Below are 22610 nucleotides of genomic sequence, written 5' to 3' on the forward strand. Positions count from 1 at the left end.
AACAAGAGTAATGTCCTATAACACGTCATTTGTGTTACGTAACAGAGCCAAGTGAATCACTTACCACAGACATTTTTAATCTCTGTTAAGCTGCTGGCTGGCTCTCCTTTATTTGATTTAAATATGGGTGAGTGGTTTTAACAGCAACTCCACTTCATAGGGAAATGGATGGGAAAAAAAGCCAAATAAATGACCAGCTTCAATCAATTACTACTAACACCATGTCACGTGCAAATGAAGGAATATGAGGTTTTAAATAGCCTAATGGTATTTTGGTAAGGATCGAAAACTCTGTGCTGTCCACAATCTTATTTGAATAATAGTGTAGCCTTCCAATTTACTCTGGAGATAAAGAATAAATTAAACAGGATAGTTGTCAATTTCATCTTCAAAGATGGAACCGCATCTTGACAAACTCGGAGCATTGGTCATTTTCATTATTTTGGCAAAATATAAGAAGCACAAATGAGTGATTGATTGGACTACCAAAAACAATAAAATTACAGAAAAATAAAATGTTTAGTTCTTTGAAAGCCAAGAATGAGAAATCTATGGGGTCTTGCAAATATGCGAGTTCAGATTCCTGAAGGGAACGATAAATCCGGAGCTACACTGTGACAGATGTAGAATCTGTCTGACCTCCAGACCCCATTAACCCTTTGGCCAGCAGGCCCAACATATCCAACCCCCTCCCTTTGATGACTGCATCACCAACTCTAACAACAGGAGGATGTTTAAGTAGATGGCCAAATCCTTAGCCTGTCGGATACTGACTACATGCAGGGTCTGGGTGGGTTCTGCATGAGTTAATGTCCCAGCCACAGCACCCTTCTAACAACCAGTGCTGAGGTGGCAGTACAATGGACAACGACTGTGAAAACTCTGAGGTGGAGCAACAGACCAGCAGTGTTTGATCATAATATTCTGCCACACTGAGTCACACATAACATTCCCCATAAACAAAAACTACCAGGTGCAGTCCAACAGTGAGCGAGAAATGCAGGACAGCTGCTGTTACTCATTCAGTGAGGGAAACTGAGCGGGAGGAGGGAACACACCAAGGAGGCAGTTTCACCGCGCCTGCCTCAAATTTCCCTCCCCTGCATGTTAAATTACAGACAATACTTAAGATATCTGCCTTAAACATGTCTTAAGGATTCTTAAGCAGATATTTACCTGAATATCTTTTTTTTTTAAAGCCTTCTTTCATAAGAACAAGAAGTTGAGCTACTGATCACTTTGGTCGATAATCACCATAACCACCATAACCAGTCCATTTTACAAATCTGTGCAGTCGAGCATCATCTCCAGTCCCACAAGGACACGCTTTACAATTTTTTCATAAAGTTCCTCATAAGGGAAGTCAAGGTAATGTCTTTTTTTTTTGATAGGTTGATAATAAAACCCGACACCACCAGACTAGCGTGCTTTGCAGCCAGTCGTATGGGACTTCAATTGGTCAGATATAGCTAAAGTCTGGGGAAGAAACCTGCATTTAATTACGGACATGACGCAACATGGCGCTGGGCAACATTCCTCCTGTTTGTGTGATTCAGTGCACAGTTGTTGCAGTTTACAAGTTAATGATTAATCACATGATGATAAGCTCATCATACATTCTTACTATCTCCTTTTTTCTGTGGTTGCCCAACGGGCAGGCTTAATCGAGATGATTTATAGTTTAATAGAAAGTGTACTGAGACAAATGCTTGATTCCAACAATTATTTGACTTTTACATCTATGTGAATCACAGCTTCTAATGATACGTCTCTCTTTCAAAGGAAACCTAAAAATAACACTTTTCAGATTACTGGACAGAGGAAGTTGAGTGGCAGCCAGTTCTTTGCAATCTGTTTCCTTAGCAAGGAAATTGCTTTTTGAATTGGCTTTGTATGTATGAATTGGACTCATTTTTAATTTAATCAATTGGATTTGATTACAATGAAATGGACTCTAATCGGCTTGAATTGGGCTGTATGCAAGTGCCTTGCGATGACATTTGTTTTGATTCGGCACTGTTTAAATAAACTGAATATGAACAACATCTACGGAGAAAAAACACCAGACCACCCCAGAGATGGGAAAAACTAATGTTAAAAACTAAAAAGTTTATCAGAAACAATTACAAATTAGAAACGGCTGGTGTAGTAAATCAATTCATCTTTAAAATACAATAAAATGAACAGAAGCTTTCCCCATTCCAGTTTCATAGCTGTCTTTTTTATTCTTTTCCTCCTCTAATAGGAGCAGAAACTGAAAAAAGCAGTGAAACGGTTTCCCCAAGGAGTCATGAAGAGCAGAGATTATTTCTGCCCCCATTACCCTCTTAGATAAGGCGGGGATATCTCCTCACTCACATTTATCGCTTTACAATCCATATTGCTAAAATGACATTGTACTACGCTTGAGTACGCTCTGTGGACCCAAGTCAGTAATGTCAGTGTTGATTATCAGACTTTGTGCTCTCAATACTATTAACAACGAACAAAAACTGCTCTCAGAACCCATAACAGCTCGTTATACCTCAGCAGTTTATATAAGCATCAAGTAAACCCTTTTCATTGTGCAAGTTATGCAACCAGCACGTAATCAAAATAGACACGAATTTTATAATCAGATTCTTAGTAATCTATTCAAGGAAGACATCTCTTTATTTCTGGAAATGTAGAGCTTCAGAGCCACCCACAATCATGGATTATCTGTTTTTTCTCCGATCTAAAAATCAATTTTACAGCAGACAACATTGATTTTAAAAATGCAAAACTATGTGGTTTTATAGACTCTCCTCTGTCTTCCTGTCTCTGCTGCCAACATGAAACGACACACTACAGGCACTGTCTATCCGTCTCACTTGTTAAATATAACTTGCCATTGTAGCCAATTGGTAACAATTTCCCTTTTGCATCATAAGGTTCTCAGTAGGGGCGACCCAGCAAAAATGGAGCTGCATGTGGCACAGCAATCCAGGACGTCTTTCTCACAAACACGTTACCAAAACTGTGTTCAAGTATTTAAAACATTACAACAATACATGCCCAGTAATATTGTTGTAATGTTTTAAATACTTGAACGCAGTTTTTCTAGAGAAGATAATTGTTTTGTATATGGGATTATCGTCCATTGACTCTTTTGGGCTTTCACATGCGCGAGCGTACAACTAACCGGTGAGTTACATGCTGTTTATAAAGTTGTTTTGTAACGTCCCCATGCCAGTAATGTGAGAACCATGCATATGGTTTTGATGGTAAGGCTTGTGACTTTATTGTCGGATGGTTTATAAAGTGGTGTGACGTTTCTGCAGTGTGCAAGTTGTTGTTTTACGTGGAAGGGTTAGCACTTGCCCCTTAGTCACCACGTATTAGCCTCGCATGACAGGCTGAGCGAACAGCGCTATCTCCACACAGGGAGCGCAGATTTGCACCTCTCTGTGTCCTACTATCAGTATTTGACAACCTCTAGCAATGGAAATGCGCTTCAAATGCCCCGGAGTTCCCCTTTAATAACAAGGATTTGACGACTATAAGGCAGAACAGATGGAAATACCTGGAGGGTAAAACTGATAGCCTATCCTCTTTCTTAGTCAACAATAAAAAAAGAAAAGAAAAACGTGATTTGATGGAATGACGCAAACATAATAAATGACAATTAGGTTAAATACTATAGTAAAGCAGCCTAACCAGAAGTAAAGTTCAAATGTCCCTAATAACCAGTGATTTAAAGCCACAGTTTAGCTCTAACGTGTTCAACATTATCAACCTGAGACAACCAATCATAAGGCTAAAATCACTGACGTCTCTGTTTACCTCTACCTTGTGATTTATGTTTACTGCCGCCATACACCATTACTTATCAAACAACTGCCAACAAACTATTTCATTACCGAAAAACTTAAACACGTGATAAAAGGAATGAAGATAACTTTATGTAAAGTCAATCTTTTCAAACGCTAACTGGAGCCTTCTGAGTACAGCCAAGTTAGCAAGCTAAATTACTTAATCTGCCAACAAAATAAGATGGGATTCATTATTACATGAGACACAGTAGAAATCTGACATTACTTATTTTCGGTAGATACTAGTGTTGTTATGTGGAGTGTGGCGTTTTAAAGGGCAAACACCGATGTCAGATTAAGTCCCAGGCGTTGGCTACTAGGTAGCTATGACAGCTAGCTTAGCTAGCCCCGTTAGCTATTTGCTAGCTTAGCTTAGCCATGTAGCACGTGTTTCTGATTTATAAAATAAATAACTAGCTGAGGATAGCTAGCCTACTACGAGTAACGTGGCCGGGTGTAGAACCACTTAGCTGAACAGCTTGCTGGCGTTTTATTTCAAATTTACTTTGACGAACCTTGTGACTGTAGCGTAACGTAAACTCGAAAAGGTCAATACTGCTATGTATGCTTCTCCTCCAAAGAATAGCCGGACCCCGTCATCCAACAACAGAGCAGACCCCTCCACCCCCCACCCCAGAACCAACGCACAGCCAGCAATGGAAGCTAACTAACCTTAGTGGAGGGGCAGGAGAAACCATTCGGTGATAATAACGTACAACAGTCAATTTCCTATTCTTCGTCAGTCGATCCAAATTCGCTTAAAGATCTTCTCGCTTTGACTGTACGTCTCGCCCCAGATTTAATCCACATGAAAGCGTAGTTTTCGTTTTCATTTGTTCCGCTGGCGGTTTTCAGCGATGTGTCGTGCCAGTTCCTGCACAACACAGTGGTCTGATTCTATTCTCTAAACCACTGCTGCTGCTAAGACCATCGCGGGGCTGAACCGCCTCTCTGACTCTTAATAGGTCCACGAGCTCCCTCGCCCCTCCTCTTTACTCAAGGACTACACATGTCCCTTTCCCACAACAAATTCCCTGTTAAACTGATGCGTTGTGGAAAGCTCTGGTTTACACGAAGAACTTATTCAAATTTCCGGTTTTTAGACTCTTCTCTGGGTTCTACACTTATCATGTCCCATTTTTTGAAAGAACTTGTTTCCTACATATTTATCTCAATGTGTGTTCTATAGAGATTTTTCTGTATGTGAGTGTGTATGTTTGCTGTAATGTAACACTATTCATCTGCACATATTATTTTCCCAGAGTATGCATAAGTCCAAAAGATGTCAACAATAACACATGAATAGATACTTTAGAGCAACTTTTAGAAGTTTGATAATACACTGCTCTCTGGCATGAGGACAATGTAGGGGTCCCATCTCTGCTTACAGATGATGATATCCTTCTCAAACCATTAAGAGGTTTGGTGCAAATCTTAGAGGTTAAATGTGAATCTGCTCTTTTGAGGTTATAGGTCTCTCAATCAGAATGTATCCCAAGCAAGTATTTCAGTTTTTTTGTTCCAAAGAGTGAGGAAATTGGATTGTGGGATTGAATGTGGGTTTGGAGCTTCTGCAGCAGTGTGGGTGCTGTAGTTCATTTTGGTCGTGAAGAGCGAGGTAAGTCATAAGGCAAAGCTCTGACCTATTACTATGAGCTTTGGGTTTTGACAAAAGTAAGAAAAAACCATGAACGCAAGTGCCAGAAGTTAGCTTGACTGGCTTGACTTGGGTGGCTGAACCTCCAAGACTGAGAGAGCAGTTTTAGAAATGTATTCACCTCCCTTCAGAAGTGTAGTGGACACGACTACCCTGTTGGGTCACCCCAAAACTCGCTTGAGTTAGAATTAATGAATGCATGGATGGATAACACATCTTCATATTTGACCTGAAGTGCATTTCTTATCTCAATCTCTAAAACTGTCCCTCCCACAGTACAAGAACACCCCCCCACCAGTGCTCCAATCTGAACTCAGGGTCAACTCAAGCTCTGAGTCTCCATCTGTGTTGCTTGATTCCCATGGAGAAGTACAAGCTGTGAATACAGTGACCTAACATTGAAGGATAGTTTTTGGGAGATCACAACATTTCATGCTGTGTATGTAGTTAATGACTGTGCTGAAGCCAGGACCTGGTAAATGGTCTGAAACCCTCCTTTCTGCCTCGCACAGCTACGGAGCGCCACAAGCCATGTTGCAGCATTTACAGAAATGTCAGTGGAGCTCATTGAACAAACAAATCTCCTGCTGCAGATACTTTTACAGGTTTTGACAGGCTATGGTAAATATTTACACTTCATTTTATTTCATACTGCATACACCTATTTTGATTCTGTGTCATTCCATTTGGCCAAGATGTTGGTATTTGCCATATACCTATTTGGCGCACTTCAGGCGGGCGATATCTTGAGCTGAAATCTCAGTGAAAGCCATTCTTGTGATGTCAGTTGGGATTGTTTCTCCTCTCTGTGTTTTTCCTTCAGCCCTGCGGTTTGGGAGACCCCTCTAACCATCTGGATAACAACCATCTCCTCATCAGCCGTCGCAGAGCAGGAAACATAACTGTTTGTTTCAGTTGGTTCATCTGAACCAAGGCATATATCTGAGCAATCTGTCCCTCTATCTCTGTTATGCCCAATTTGTCAGCTCAGAGATAAAGCACAACTATTTCCCACTTGCCAGTTTTGATGTCCACAGCTGTGGTTTATCTGCAGCCAGACCTCCAAATGGACTGAATAACCTTCACAAGATCCTAAACTCTGACATGCAGTAAATGCTTAGGATCTCGATAAGGTGCATGTTTCATGATTGCAAAAATTAAGATTATGGTTTCATTTGATCCAGGGCCCACATAAAAGGCACCACAGGAGAGTCCATTCATCTCCAAAGTAGACTTTGGAGATTTCAAAGGGCAACGGTTGATAGATTCACCGTGCACAGTCTTTCAAGTTCTGAAAAAAACAATGTGCAGCAGAAAAATCCTTCAGAACAGAGAGAAAGCTGGAGGGTAGAAACTCGCCAAACAACTATTAAAAGACAAACTGCACCTGGAGCCTTTCTTTACAAATGCTAAGTTTTGATTACAAATTCAGATATGCTTAGTACCAGTACTACTCAGATGTACTAGTGTCGTCTTTCAAAATCATGGCTGATTAGAACCAAATCATAACACTGTGAAATTTATGGTTTTCTATTGTTGTCACTGGTTGTATTTTACCTTTAACAGGTTACAGACTGGATTCGAGCACAGTTAAACCCCAAACCATGCATGTTCTAATAAACATGGCACATTTCTAAATAACATAGTGTGTTTCCTCTATAAAGGGATTTTTTTAGATTAAAGATACCATATGGTGTGTGTTACTATTTGTAACACTAGTACGATTACATGCCAGGTTTGCTATGATGTAAAATTTTAGCTGAGACATGATTAATTTTGCCTCTGCTGGTATTCATCATTGTCACGAATGGGCATGAGTCAAACAGCCTGGGAAAACGATCTTTCTCTGTAGATCATATCAGAGGCAGGGGAAGAAAGAGATTAACCTGTTTTTTTTTGCCACTGTTTATGACACCATTTTCCACGTATCATTCACACATCAGGGTAGGTTTACAAAGCACAGTAAAGTCTCAGCCACAGGATTCCACCTAACTGCCTCCTCCTCGCCACAACAAAGACAGCAATGCAAGGAGAAACGGCAGCACCTCTCTGAAGAACCCAACGACTGCCTGCATTGTTGGAATTCCGGCTTAACTTCCTGAGTCTGTCCACACCTGGCCAACCGCCAACACATGCTTTTCTCTCATTTTTTCCTTTCCTTCCTTTTATCAGGATCATTTGCAGACAAAATGTTGCTGGTTGGACACAATGTGAGTCTCTCCAGCCTCATCCGCCTGCAGTATATGTTTTGTCTTTTGTCACATCATATATTTCATGTAATTTACGTTTTTTTTTTTTTATCTCTGACATTCAAATTCAGTTTGAGTATGTGTAGAGCAGAAATCCTTCAAAACCTTTTTGACGTGTTTTGGATCTAACAGTTGGTTGAAAATCCACTACTGTACTGTACGTGTTTCAGTGATAAATTTAGGTAATGAGATATATGTCATGGTGGAATGTGTTATTTCTTTTCAAGTGATAAACTGTGTTTCAGCTTCCCTTTTGTTGCTCGCTGCCATGGGCATAAAAAACATATTCTCACTTGCTCAAAATCCAATTGAACCCCTGTAATGAAACTGGCATCGGCGCAGCGTCGCTGGGGCTCAGCTCAGTCAACCATCTGTTTGGCTGCTTGGATTAACGCAGTGTACACTAAAGTGGGCATTGCATGGACGTGTTCCAGCATGACTGCCATGTCATTAATGTTCTCTGTGAAATGAATAAAAAGGAGAAAGTCCCCTCTGTTTCTGACGGAAAATACACACAGACTATGCATCACTGTATTTATATGGAACCCATGTTTCATATCTTTAAATAGATTAGACGCAGACACGTGTTACAGAACATGTGAATCACCCTGTTCGTCATGTTCGTATGGATCAAAATTTGGCGTTTGTCGGCATTCGAGATGTGTTTGATAGTCGGCCTAGATATCTGCTCTTTAGCTGTACACCAGAAAATAAACAGACAGCCCGAACAGGCACAACTTTCAGATTTTGCTCTGAAATTAGGTCATGGTGTCGTGGACTTTCTCGGTAGTGACTTTGAGATGTGTGATAAACGTTGGCACTTGAGAGGCTATAGTGATGAGAGAGCAAAAGAGATTCGAACAAGTGTTCTTGTTGCGTGGATGTAGCAAAGTAATAGCTTGTTCACTGAAACTGAAAATAAATTAACTCTGCATGCGTACTCACAGACACCAGCTCTTTTCCATCAAGGACGGTTACAGAATTCCTTTCTCTTTCCTCAAGGACGAGGCCGGTTTTGGCTGCAGTTTTCTCGCTGAGTGGCTGAACTGTAAGCCCAGAACAGGTCAATTGTTGCTGATCAGTTACCTCAAATGCAGCTCAGCAGTAAGTGCTGAGCTGGGTGGACTTGCATCTAACGTTAAAAGCCTGGCCACTGCTGAGTCCTTCACAACTCCGGAGCAAATCTCTGTCTGTTTGTCCACTACAAGATGACAGACTTACTTAAACATATCCAGACTTTTAGAAAGATATGCTGAGGGAACAACACCAATGTTTTTCCAGGAAAGAGAGGGAGAAGAGATTGACAGGGTTGTATATGGGTTGCCATGGCACCATAGAATGAAGAAAGAAGAAGAATAGCAGCATTTTTAGTGGGAGGACAGAGAGGGGAGGGGATTCAGAGAAGCACAGAACCTCCATAAATAAAGCGAATGAAATGGCAGTTGCGTCTGGAGAGAGGTGGGATGGCTGGTTGGTTCTTACCAACTGTCTGATTTATCCTCAGTGTCCCTGTGAGCACAGTGGGGGAGATCCATTGCCTCGCCTCATCAATAACATCCCATGGACAGGGGAAAAGGTCTGCTTTCCACACACAAACGCCCACCCCAGGGACCAGCTCACAGGGCTCTCTTAGTGGGGGGATGGGATGCTGGTGTAATGTAGTCACACATATAGAACAAAAATGTCTCAGCTGGGGGATGGGCTCCTACAGGCAAGCTGTGCAGGGGGTAGCTCAACATAAAGCAGAGAACACACTCAACACATTGCTGTAAGTCATGATCACATGTATATGCATTTTATGGGCCCAAGGAAACTGAAGCATCTGGTATCGCACACAGACATATTTACAGTGTCTTTCTTCTAACTCTGTGGGTGTATGAATGTATGAATGTACATTCTGTGAGTCAGATGACCTGGGGAGCTATCAGCTGTGACAGCAGAATTGTAAATGGTTGATATGGTTCTCCTCATTCATAAGCGTTTTTGTGAAAAACATTGAGCTGTGCATGTGGGGGCATGTCCAAGAATATGATGTGCTATAAACAGTTCGGGGATTTTAAACGATCCGGAAGAGCAGGCTGAAAATAAAAAGCCAAAGGAAGTGAATTCTTTACAGCAGCAATGAGAAAATGAAGTAGAATTAGACATGTGAAGAAGATGATAAGACCTGGAAGTAATTCATACCAGGGATGAGGTGAAATGTCAATAGAGTCTACAAAGAGTTTGTAACAGTGCAGAAATGACTAGCGTGTAATAGAAGATACTGTGACTGATGTCATCTCTGTCATACACGCCTCCCCCCTTGCCTGCGTGTATTTGAGAATGAACTTTCATGTGCTTTTTGCAATGAAATCACAAGATAGAGGCAGTGTCTGTGCTGGCTGAGGAAGACCCCTCAAGGCAAACGCTTTTCAGCAGCAGGGCTTAAACAAGAAAGCTTGACATTCAAACATGCAACAAAGAGTCAGACTAAAATCCTTGTCAATCACCATCTCTCTCTCTCTCTCCCCGAGTTCCTGTTTTTCCTTCAATTACTTCAGCGCTAGCTAAGCAAATATTTGAGTTCGATCACAGAATCATTGATGTCACTCTTTGTATCAAATCAAGAATTGCAGTAAATAAAGCTTTCATAGTGTTTGAACTGACGAAGTACAGCAGTTCTGGCTTTATAGAGAATAACAGAAGACGGAATCTCTCTCGATAAAGTTAAACCTTGACACTCTGCTTCAGCATGCAAATCTACATCTGAATTGTGATGTATCAAAAGCTTTAGTGGGGACAGAGATTAGTTCCTACTCAGCAGTCAGTTTTGCCTTCTAACAGACGAACAACCTAACTACACCTCCCCAACAAAAGGCAGAATGTATCCCACATGCACATGCAGCTTTACTATGAATTTTAGTTACCAAAGACTTGAACCTTTACAGGTCAAAGACTGAGCTATTTTGAGTCTGCAACACTTATAAAGATTAAACTGTTCCACTCCCTTCTTTGGTGCCTGCACAGTGTCAGTGCTCACTGCCAATTAGTTGTTCTTGTTTTTTTTCTTGCTTTATTTAGAATTCAACCCCATTAACAGAGAAGAAATATCACACAATTCATGGCTACACAGTGAAATAGCCTGTCATGCATACATAACGTAGGTTACATGTTGGGTTGTCTTTTGTTTTTAAGTTGACTGAAGAGTGATTTCTGTGCTTTATGGCTTCCTCTGAGGCAATAAAAGAGAATCCTATTACTTGAAATAGTCCTGTAATAATGATCCATAAATGTTTCTTGGTATTGAAGCTAACAATAACTGAGGTTTTGTCCTCGAGCAGTGGAAAGAAGCTGTAAACACAGTTGTAATGTATGGTTACCTCATACTGTAAGCCACTATTGTGATCATCTTGACATACAGGTGTATATTTACATCAGATATGACGCAGCATCACTCTTGATTAAGAATAGTGTTTATAGCCACAAGGCTAATGGGCAATTTACAGGAGTTCCTCTTTTGATATCATAGTATGAATAGTCAGTGTTCTCACAACAAGGCTAAGAGTATAAACCGTGTACGTGGGAGATTGTGAGATTGTTGTACTTTGGAAAGACTATAAAGGTGAATGCCGTTTCCAGGTCTGAAAAGTGCAGAGAAATCTTAACCCCACATTCTTAAAAATGGCTTCCAGGGCATGACTTTTTCTTGCAGAAAGAAGTCCAAATAGAGGTCTATGTGAAGATTATCACCCTTTCTCACTTGACATATAACCCCAGTTGATCTTTTTCCAAATTGCTTCATGGTCTAAGTTGCTGTTTTAAGACAAGTTCACCACCATATGTTTATTTTGTTTGCTATGGTTCCCATTTAGCAGAGTGTGTCTTAAAAGTGTGTGCCTTAATGTAGAGCTATCTGCTACCCCAACTTTCATGAATGAACTTTGTTCATTTACTTATTCTTTAATCTTAATTTAACCCCCCAACCCCCACACTACACAATGTTACAGTCCGCGGTACGCCACCTGGAACGTCTCCAACCTCACTAACCCAGACATCAAAATCAAACATGGCTGCCATGAAAAAGTGTGAAAGGTGTTTTGAGTTTTTCTAGCACTTTCTTTGTGTCTCATACAGCCGTCCATAGTTAGTGTAACATCTTATGTGAACATGGCCAAAATAATGTGTGTATACAGATGATACTGTGTCATGAGTTGTTATCAACTGGTATTGTTAAAGTGGTCAGTTTGAAAAATCACATTGGCTTTTGGACTGGTTCTCCTAACTTGGGTGAAATATCATCCCCATCTTCGACATCCAATTCCCAAGTTAAACATTTTGTAAAATGTGGAGGGTGCGGTTGAGAAACTTTACCCAAATTACTGACTCGATAATATGAGCTCTTGGGGCATTTTATTTAATTTTTGGTAGTTGGAGATTATAAATTTTAGAGTTTAGAGTTGCCATCTATCCATCCATTTTCTATATATGCCTAATCACGTTAAGGCTGGAGCCTATCCCAGTCCCAATCCATCACGAAGTTGCCATCAAACACAGTATAAATAATGTCATGTTTAAATTATTACATGACATTATGTGGTGTATTTGGCAACTTTTAAAGCATGCTCATGCTTTCAGTTAAGAATAGCTGGCAGCAATATTTAGCACTATGTAATATTTGCAATGACCGCTGACATATATCTATGTGCTCATGGAAACCTTAAAAGCATGAAAGGTCTGCTGTATTTACTTAATATGACATGAGCTATATAGCTGGAAATCAAAATAAGGCTTTGGGTTTGGATTGCTGTCTGTATACCAAAACTGAAATTGTGCTCATGGTCTGTGGTTTTGGTTATGCACTTAGTTTCTTTCTTCTACTCTGGACCTTGTCTTTTAATTATTGGGCTTTCATTTTTGTTGCATATGTTATGTATTTTAGCCAGCTGTGATTCCTGTTTAATTTGAAATGGGTTGTTCCCCTTCTGAATTTCCATTAGTCTTTTAACATGTGTCCATTGTTCCTCGTGTGTTTTCAGCTGTCATCACCCTGTGTTTGCCGCATATACTCCTCTGCTTTATATGTTAGTTGCTTCAGATCTTCTTTTGAGGAAAAGGAAAGCATGTACTGATGACAACCAAAACATGAAAAATGAAGAAACAGTTTGTATCATTTTATTCAAAATTTTAAGTCAGTCGAACCAATTCTTCTATATCAATCAAAATGGTGGGCTAGCCTCGGCACAGTAATGATTGAAGACATGTTGGATTGCTTCACATTTCAAATTACACTCTCAGACATGTTGCATGAATGAAAATACATTACATAAAGTGCATTCCAACAGAGTAATACACATCTTGGACAGACTAGAGTACTAGATTAGACTCTAGAGTATTATTGTGAATCCACAAAAAATACTATAAAGAAGCTACACTATTCTTTTACAGAAACAATCAGAAGAAAAACACAAAAGACTGCGTCCTTGAGGAAGAGCAAGACATCCTATTCAGCAGCTTCAGTCTAGCTGTGCTGACACCAAGGTCAAAATGTGCACACCCCTGTTCGGGAAAGAGAGAGAATAGTCCATCAAACGAGCAGTGAACCAAGTGTCCTGGAAATTGTTGATGCAGGAATACAGGGTCTTCTGAGAATAAATGCTGCTCTGTAAGCACCTACAATCCTCCCTAAGCAGTCCCTATGTATATTCCCTGATTTCATCCAACCTTGAGAGCTGTCCTCTCGCACAGTCTCAACAAGGCTCAATATGTGTTTGCAGAAATGTCATTTCGCAATACTTCTGAGAATGAAAATGGGTAGTAATGCAAGTCATAATTCCATACACATATCATTTATTTGCAGCATTTAAAACACACCACAACAGCTGCCAGCTGGTGTTCATGTAAGTTTAAGAAAAACCTCATTTTGACAGTATGGAAATTCGCGTAAAGCAGCCTGGTCTTTAGTTTGACCACACACATCAGAGGTTGGAAGTCCACCGTGGCGGACTACAAGAAACGAGAAATAAAGGCACAGGAGAGATTTGAGTTGTCTCCTTAAGAGAGTAATAGAAGAAGAATTTAGCCTTTCTCTGCCAGAGCCAGTGAGTCACATCCGATCTGAGAAATTCATGTCAGATGTGGAAGAGTGGGAGGTGCATATGGGCTGAAGAAGGATGATATAGAAGTGCCGATCCAGCCTGCGAGTGTTTCTCTTGAACACACAGAAATGAATCCATTCACCTTGGAAAGTCCTCAAGGATTTTCACACTCATGAAGTAATGTGCTAGTAACAAACCTGCACAACATCTTGGAGTGACAGAGAGGAGTCTGTGAAGGAAATGACTGTACACTCTACGTGTACTTCACAAATCACTTTTTGTTTTAAATAACTCAGTGACGATGATTTGTGGGATGTGTAATCATGCCTTTGTGGAACTGAAAACAGTGGCCAGTTTCCATAGAGCAGCTCAACAATCTGACTTTTGCAGCCATTTTGAACTGCTAGTATAACAGTTACCACTGCGAGAGCAGTTTAATTTCTTTGTTGTCACTTTTTGGCTTAGAAAAATGTAATTTTCTTTTAATAGTCTCCATGGTATCCCTTCCAGCCCCTTTCACACTGCCGAATAACCCGCGTTTAATTCGCGAAACTGTCTGTGTTAAGGTGGAAGCATGGTTGCCGCGTCTGTCACGGCGGTGGTGGACCGTGACGTCAAAATGACGTTTCAGGCATGGCGCTTCCCTTGAAAAGACGGCGCAGCGCGTTGTCGTGCACCAGTCGATTTTTGTAACTTGGCGGCGCCAAGCACAACGAACCGGATGGACCGATGTGAGACCAGGCTCAGTGAGGAGGTGCGTTTGTACAGGCAGCTGTACGAAACTGCAGTGAAACAGCACAGGGAGCGCGTAAACTCCCAAAACTGGTGCACAGAGATGGGCAGAACTTTGGGGAAAGAGGGAGAGTTCTGTAAGAATGTGTGGAAGAAGCTACGGGGCAGATACGTGAAGGCAAAGAAGAGGGCAGACACTCTGTTGATGCTGGGGGCTTCAAACCTTCACCTCTATTGACTGAATTAAAAAATTAAAATGATCCGAAAACTGCAGCAGTATCATTAATTACAGTATTCTTGCTCTTGACAGCGGCATTGTTTTCTTCTCCACTTTCGTGGTTGTAGAGTAGAGGTAACCTTCACGTAGCAGCGCCACCTCTGTGACGGAGAAAATTGCAACTACTGGCGCGCAACGACTTGCGCCACTATAAAGGGTCCTATGGCGGGCACGAACTCGTGACGTCATCAACACCGCTCGCGCGAGCAGACGCAGCAACCATGCTAGAGCCTTTAAGCAGTCCTCATTTTGATCCTGCCTGTGATTGGTGCCCAGCCAGGTGGCAATAATGTGTTCATTCCACTGTGTTTCCTTCCAGGGGTCAGGGGTGTTGAGTGATTAACACACAGGATGTGACCTTTAATCTACTAGCAGCTCCTTTCAGCATAAATCTCCCACAGCCAGCATTCAGCTCTGATAATGGCATGTTAATTAATGACACTCTTTTGAGATGGCATAAGCCAGTGCTGGAAGCTCCAAGAGCTGGTTAACACTTGCAAAGAACACGCAAAACTCATCATGTAACATCCAGTACGGACACTTAAGATTTCTTCAAAAAAATCAATTTGAGTGGGAATTTTTTCTTCAGCAGCAATCAAAGGGCAAATGAAAGACACTTTTCAGAAGTGGGTATCAAACCACAAGTGATGAGGACTTACAAGATTTACAAGTGATCTTACAAATATCACCCTGTTAATACATGTTCAAGAGGGCTAAATGTCAGCCTATTCTGTCTCGGGTCTTTTCATTTCTCTGCTGACTCTGCTCACTTGCATATTCAAACACGTTATCCACCCAAAGGATTGCCATCCCCTAAGCTTATACATATTTAACCAAATATTTACATTCATTAACATGTCGATGCTAGAAGAAGAAAAAGTAGGAACTCGGGAGGTCTGAGCTGAGCCGCACTGTTCTGTGTACATTTGATGAGTCATGGTAATATAGAAGGGAGGCAAAGACCAGGCTTGTCAGAGTCAAGGAATTGTCGAAGGATTGATGATTCTCTGCCTTGGAGCGGAGGCTGCTGAATGGTATGTGTGAGTGTGTAGGGAGGCAGAAATTGTCGGCACAGAGATTGCTCTTGTCAGTGCCTTTTGTCTATCTCATTCTTTCTGCAGAGTTAAGTCACTTCACTGCCAGTGGTGTACACAAAATATATATATTTATGGAATATGAATAGATAAATAAATTTTATTCACCAAAAAAAATCAAGTGGAAAAATCTAACTCAAATCATTCAAGTTCCTAAACCTTAAAATTGGCTTTGTAATTCTGACTACAGTGAGGGAATGAAAATGTTTGACACCTCTCCACTGGTCACTATCATGGCTTAGTTTGTCATCAGGATAGCAGTTGCGATTCCTCTGACTGAAACAAGCATATAAGATTTTTTTCATATACTTAAACACAACCTATAACTGCATCCTGCAAAGTACCACCAGCAGAAGTAATTCTCTAGTCTTTCTTTAAAGAGGCCTCATACACCAAGCAGACAATCGGTTGTCGGGCACATCTGGAGCATCGGTGAACCTCCTCCTCCTATATTTTCAGTATTCAACCTGTAGTATTGGTGTTGGACTTATCTGTGAGAGAGTTCACCCTGATTGGCTGTTCAGTGTAGCAAATATGTGCACAAGAAGCCAAGCAGCAGTGATGTCAGAAAGTAAACAGTTGACATCACTTTTGCCAGCTTAATTTTTCCAAAACAATCGACACTTTCGCAGCAACATGGCCAAATGGTGTGAAGAAACTGAGGACCAAATGATAATCTTGACTCAAGAGAAACCTGCTCTTTTTGAGATGACAGAAAAAACACATACGGCCATGTTTATTTTTTTTCAATCTACCTGGCGTTCTGTTTTTATTTATTGTGTAACGCACATACTTTCACCCGCTCTGCACTGGCAAGCTATTTCTTCTTGCTCAGACACAGGCTTGTACATCCAGGCCTGTGGTGGAAGTTGTCTTTACGGTGTGTTTGTGTGCCATTTTGGTCGTTCAGATCCCAGCAACATGAAGAAACCTAAGAGAGTGATGGGTTCAACTAAATTATTGCTAATCATGCTAAGGGGGAACATAATAGTCTGCACCAAATTTGAATCTACTGATCAGATGTGGACACATTTTTACAAAGAACGCATGTCAGCCTAATTTGTATACACGAAAAAGTCAGAGGATCACTAAAGTCTTAAAGGTCCATCCTCTGGAGAGGACCTGTGTAGTATGTTGCAGCCCTGAAATGTTCCAGCGATGGAGGAGCAGCATGTGAAAGCTCATATCTGCATCACTGGCTCCTGTCTTCTTGTGGAAATTGCCCAGCAGGCTATCTGGCAAGTCTGGAAGACCATAGAGTAGACAAATACATTGAAGGAATAATCTTGAGTGTGTGTCCGTGGTGACGGGTTCAATGCTTCATTTTATATTTTTTGCTCACACTTAATTAACCAAGTTACTTTTCAAGGACGAGGAACCATGCACATCAACAAATGAATAACTTTGAAAGTCTTGTTGTGGATCATGAAAGAACTGCAGACTTGCAAATGAATCCCTTATTTCTAGCCAATTTACTACAAGGCCAACCTTAACATACATGCAGAAGATAGCCTGGAGGAGCTAGATGTTCTCAGTGTAATTATTTGACTTGCATTTATTTGTTCATCACAGTAGTAGTATTTTCAGCCATATTTTTGGAATTTTTCGGGAATGCGGAATCCTCCACAGAAATCCCTGTGAAATAATTATATGATTAAATATTTTAATGATTAACCCTGTGCAGCTCCACTTTTCCATCTCCCTACTCTCTTCACATGTCTCCTTATCCCTTTTTTAAAAATGTATTTTTCAGCCCCTTTCAAGGCAAACGAAGCAGCTTGAATCCGTTATGACGAAGCAGAAGTTGTGCACATATGTGTGTCTGTGTGAACGTTTATGTGACTCATGTATCTTGTCCAGACTTAGTGGGAGTTGAGAGTACAACCCCCTTCCCCAACCCCCACCAATTCCATCCTCCCTCACTTGCCCAACAAAGCTCCAAATCTGTGTCAGAGGTTTGGGGGAGGTTCCTATGAGAGGCAAATAGAATTAAGGAGCCAACTCAAAACACTGAAACTATGCTATCTCCTCAGCTGAGGGCAGGAACAGACAACCAAGCCAGGGAGTATTCCCTCGCCCTGTTTTTTTTCCCTATAGCTGCGCATTTTTACATAACATGGATGTATAAAAGGGGAAAAGAATCGGTTTGGATTATCATTTTGACAAACATTCTCAACTAAAAACTACAACCCAGAGATAGTTTCATTTGCAAAGATACATACTCTAAATATTATGTCTCTGAAACTCACCTGCTGACATAAGCAAATCATAAGGCCAACACACACTTGCAGTAACACTATCAGTACTTCCTCTGGCATTAATCTCATACATTTATTCTGGTGAGTTTGCTTGCAGTCAGGAATTCACCAGGGCTTCTCATGTTGCATATCAACACTTCCATTTGTGCTGTGAGAGGCTTAAGTAGGTTAGAGGCTGGAATGCACACACCACTTTCGTCCTTAAGGCCTCCGGGCAGTAAATGATTCTGTCAGAGAGGCTGCTGCTCGTTATCAACGTGCTTGCAGGGTGGAAGTTGTGGGCACCACGGCAGCTCCTGCATACCGAGCCTGTGCCACACAGCGGCCATGGAGAATCGGGCACATTATGGATCAGCAGTAATACCATGGACACTAAAACCATCTCATCGTTCGAGCTCTGCAGTGAAGTGATGTGTATTGATTCAAACACAACACACAGACATTTACAGAGTGGACTAGAGATGTGTAAGTAGGGATATAATGGCTGTCACTGCATTCAATTAATGCAAAAAGCAGACCACAGTGATCTAACCAAAATCTACAGCTGTGCTGGCTGCCAGTCTAGCAGCACTGTGCCTTGAATTAGCTACAGCTGGGAGGTAAGCAAAAAGCTAAAAGCAGTTGGCTAATGTGTTTATGTTTAGCTGGTATGATGCTGATCATGATCAGCTTCTTATTTTTGCATGGTAACAAGTCCAGGATGTACCTACAGCAAAGTCTGGGACCACTAAGTCAACTAGATGTTGAGATATCTTATTAAAAAAACACAGTTTTTACAATGGTCAGAAGAACATGCTAACATCTGCTAAAATCTGGCTTTGACTGCAACAGGGACATTTTTAATTAGGATTCAGTCCATTGATAGGAACATTACACCCGTGCGCACACGCTGATTTTAAATGACAGTGCTGCACGCTGGGCTGCAAGAATGGGCGCTTGTTTATAGACCTGAATGTCTTACATGGAAGCCCTGAAGCTTCATGGGAGACTCAAGATCATGCACGAGAAAGTGATTGAGACAACTGCTGGTTCTTAATCTGCTGTGGCTGAAACCCACTCCACCTCACCTGAAGCAATTTGACTGCATGTGGGTGCCTTTTGCCATATTGAAGCAGGGGTGTTATTAGTTTGTCTGCACGTCTGAATCCTCAGGCTGCTGGAAAATGCAGTTAGACCAGCATAACAATGCTCAGTTGATGACCTCTTCTCAGCATTTCTCAAACTCAAATTTAGATTTCACAAGTATTTGTGGCTGGAATGTCTGTATTTGGAATTTTGGATCATGTGTCTATTGTATGTTGGGATAGGGGCAGTTAAGAAGTGAGGCCCCCTCACACACCCTATGATATTTACACAGAGGAGTGAACACTGTCAAGGTGGTTTATGGAGCAATGGCAGCTGACTTGGATGACTTGTGGTGTAATTTATCTAGACAATCCACACTTTTTGTGGCTGCAAATTCTGTGGTTGCTCCCGCAACATAATGTAGAAGAAAAAATAACGAAGAAGAAACAATGTTTCTGCTTGTAATGACTTGTGCTGCATTGATAAAGTTGTACTTGCTTGTACCTTTGTATAAATGCAACAGCAAATTCCATCATATAGCACCAACCAACCCCCTCATCTAACACACATTTCCTGTCATGACTAGAACATTCCAGGCATTTCTCCCAAAAGAGATGTGCCATGTACCAAGTCCTCTAAAAATAACAAAACCACACTGGTAACATATTCATATGCAGATGATGGCAATGGTTATGAATGTACCTGTTTGCAAATCTCTGCTGAACACATACTTCCCATGGAAGCCATGATAACTTGTGCTTTGTTTACTTTATGATAAATTGCACAAAACAGGAATGTTGAGAATTTGACAATGAACTAAGGACACATACAGTTTATATCAAGAAACTAGCAGATAGTTTTAAGATTGGTGCTTCTCTGTTAGCCACCACGGTTTGTTGGCTGGAAACAGGCCCTGCTGGGAGTGTCAAGCTTCTATTTTTAGCCTGCAGCGTGGCTGTAGTAATGGCTATATTGATCAGTCAGTCAATATGTTTGTCTCTAATATCAAGACTGAAATATTGCAACAACTCAGACTGGTCCCAAGAGAACGAATGCCAGTGACTGTACTGATTTTCCTGATTCTTCATCCAGCTCCACCAGCAGGTCAGCAGTTTTTAGTACGTACAAAATCTAAACACACAACAGATGGATAGGAACTCAATTTGGTACAGACACTGATAATCCCCTTGGCTTTTCCTCTGGAGCGATTTAGGTGTTAGGATTTGTCTCGGTGCACCAGCATGGCCACATGGGACAAGACTCCATGGGAAGCAAACAAAATTGCATTGCATCATATTTGCTACATTACAGTTGCTGTGGGTGCTCCAAAAAAAGTAGTAGCATGTCTGTGGAGGGAGATATTATTACAGTAGCTTCTGACTGCCATCTTATGTATGTCTATTGTTTCCAAATACCAAAGTACAGTTTAGCCTTGAGATTTCTGTAGCTTTACCAACATAGTTCTTTCACGTTGCACCGTGTTAATGCAGATGATCTCATGACAACAGCAGAAGTCATACATGGCATGTTAACAGTCACTCACCTTTAAAAACCCTTCACACCTACCCCGCCTGTGGTCAGATGGGTTAAAATGATGTGAAAGCACTTTGTTCATTCCCTCTGGACATCAAGTCAGAGGCAGAAGGCTTTTTACACCGTGTACTTTACAGGAGAAAAGAGAAGGAGATGGAAGAGGAGGAGAGTCTGCAGAGCCATCTGTGGGGGTAGATTTGGACAAGATCAGTGGAAGTGACAGGGAATGCAGAAGGCAGCAGGAGATTCAAAGTAGGCCAATAAATAATGTGAGACAGCGACTGCCTCCCCCTAAGCTGTGGCCACCCCGTTCCACCTCTAACCCCTTTGGCCCTACTGACTGGGCCCCCTTGATTACTGGCCTCTGAGTGGGCCCCCCCCCCCCCCCCCCCCCGCTAGCACAATACTCTTCTCATACGGGTCCCTCACTCAGACATTTCCTCCATTTGTTGGACATTCATCTTTCAGCATGTGTGTGAGTTTGTTTAGGGGGTGGGGGCTGAGCGGATGAAGGGGTGCCAGGCAGGGGTGAGGAGATGCAAGAGTGAGGGGTGTGTGTTGAGTGGGGGGTCTTCTGTGTTTTTCACATCTACTACCTTCCAACATAAACCCATCCCCCTGAACAGCATGCATTTTTCTATCATACTCCCCGCTGCAGACCACCAGGCTCTGCGCTGTGGTTTTACTGAGTGTTCTGGGTGGTTTAAACATTTACCACTTAAGAGTTTTGCTCCATAGAGGCCAAGAAGAGGTAGAAGGAGCTTGTCTTCTCATCTCAGTCTGGTTGCTACGCAGTTGGGTTCTCAAATAAGAACCAGGCTATTGTTTTTAAACATTCATTTTAAAAAGGCATTTTCAAAACGTCCACATATCTTGATAAACACTTAACTTGTACAACCAACTGTATGTCTTCTGAAATTTAACATTGGATATTTGCTTCCTCCATGTCTGGTGACGAATTAAACAAGACAATTACAGGGTTACGTGGATCTGTCCAAAGGAGCAAAATCCCCTTTGTCAATACCCGATGTAAGTCTGCACATGTGATTGCTCACACATGTCGTAATCAGATCAACCTCAACAGGCTGGGGCATAAGATATTGGTCCAGATTTAATATAGCTGTTCACCTGCTGCTAACTCTGTTTTGGTGTTAACTTGTTACTGTTGGTATTAATCATCCAGGTGCAGTGATCACACGTCATGTTGCATATTATGTATTAACGGGAGTATCAGTCTTCGACCTCAAAATTCAAGGAGAGAATTTAGATGAATCATGCAGAGTTATTGACAAATCTTTGGTTGTGCCATACCTTACTGCTCAATAAAAGGGATGCTTCAACATTTTTGCTTGATGTGGCACCAAGGACAAACAGGTGTTGGGCAACTCAAGAAAGAGGAGAGAGTGTGTGAAAGTAGAGATTCTCCATTCACGTAAATGACTGTTATCAGAATGACAACCAAGTCAAGTCCTTTTTAAACGGAGAAAATGTAAGATGATCTGGGATCTGTTACTAAAAGGAGTCATGCAACACCCACAGCACCAAAACTTTTTCTGCCCTCTGTGTGTCATTCTACCTTTATTTATTCATGTTTGCTCGTTTAATGGACACACCATAAATTCTGCATCTGAGATGTCATCTGTTTTGTCCTTGTGTGCAGATGATCAGATGTTTACAAATAGGGAATCGATCACAAGGCCTCAGAGAGTTTATATTCACGTGCCCTCATTATTTGGAATGATAGCAGTTTATGATGTCCGGGGGGACAGAGGGCAGCAGCGATAGCCAGGTTTTCCTTATTGTTGTTCTTTGGTTACATGCTTGGGTTTAACGACTCT

At 41.4% G+C, this 22610-nt stretch overlaps 1 protein-coding gene across 5 annotated transcripts in view; it reads right to left on the minus strand.

Moving 5' to 3' along the window:
• ncor2 (nuclear receptor corepressor 2) overlaps positions 1-4753 on the minus strand; it is a 98770-nt gene extending 94017 nt beyond the window's left edge. For all 5 annotated transcript variants that reach the window (XM_075468456.1, XM_075468454.1, XM_075468457.1 and 2 more), the window contains exon 1: positions 4506-4753. The gene's annotated coding sequence lies outside the window, so the exon portion shown is untranslated. The remainder of the gene's footprint in view (positions 1-4505) is intronic.
• Between the last annotated feature and the right edge of the window lie 17857 nt (positions 4754-22610).

This window comes from Odontesthes bonariensis, chromosome 6 (genome assembly GCF_027942865.1).
Source record: "Odontesthes bonariensis isolate fOdoBon6 chromosome 6, fOdoBon6.hap1, whole genome shotgun sequence".
In the NCBI taxonomy this organism is placed as follows: Eukaryota; Metazoa; Chordata; class Actinopteri; order Atheriniformes; family Atherinopsidae; genus Odontesthes; species Odontesthes bonariensis.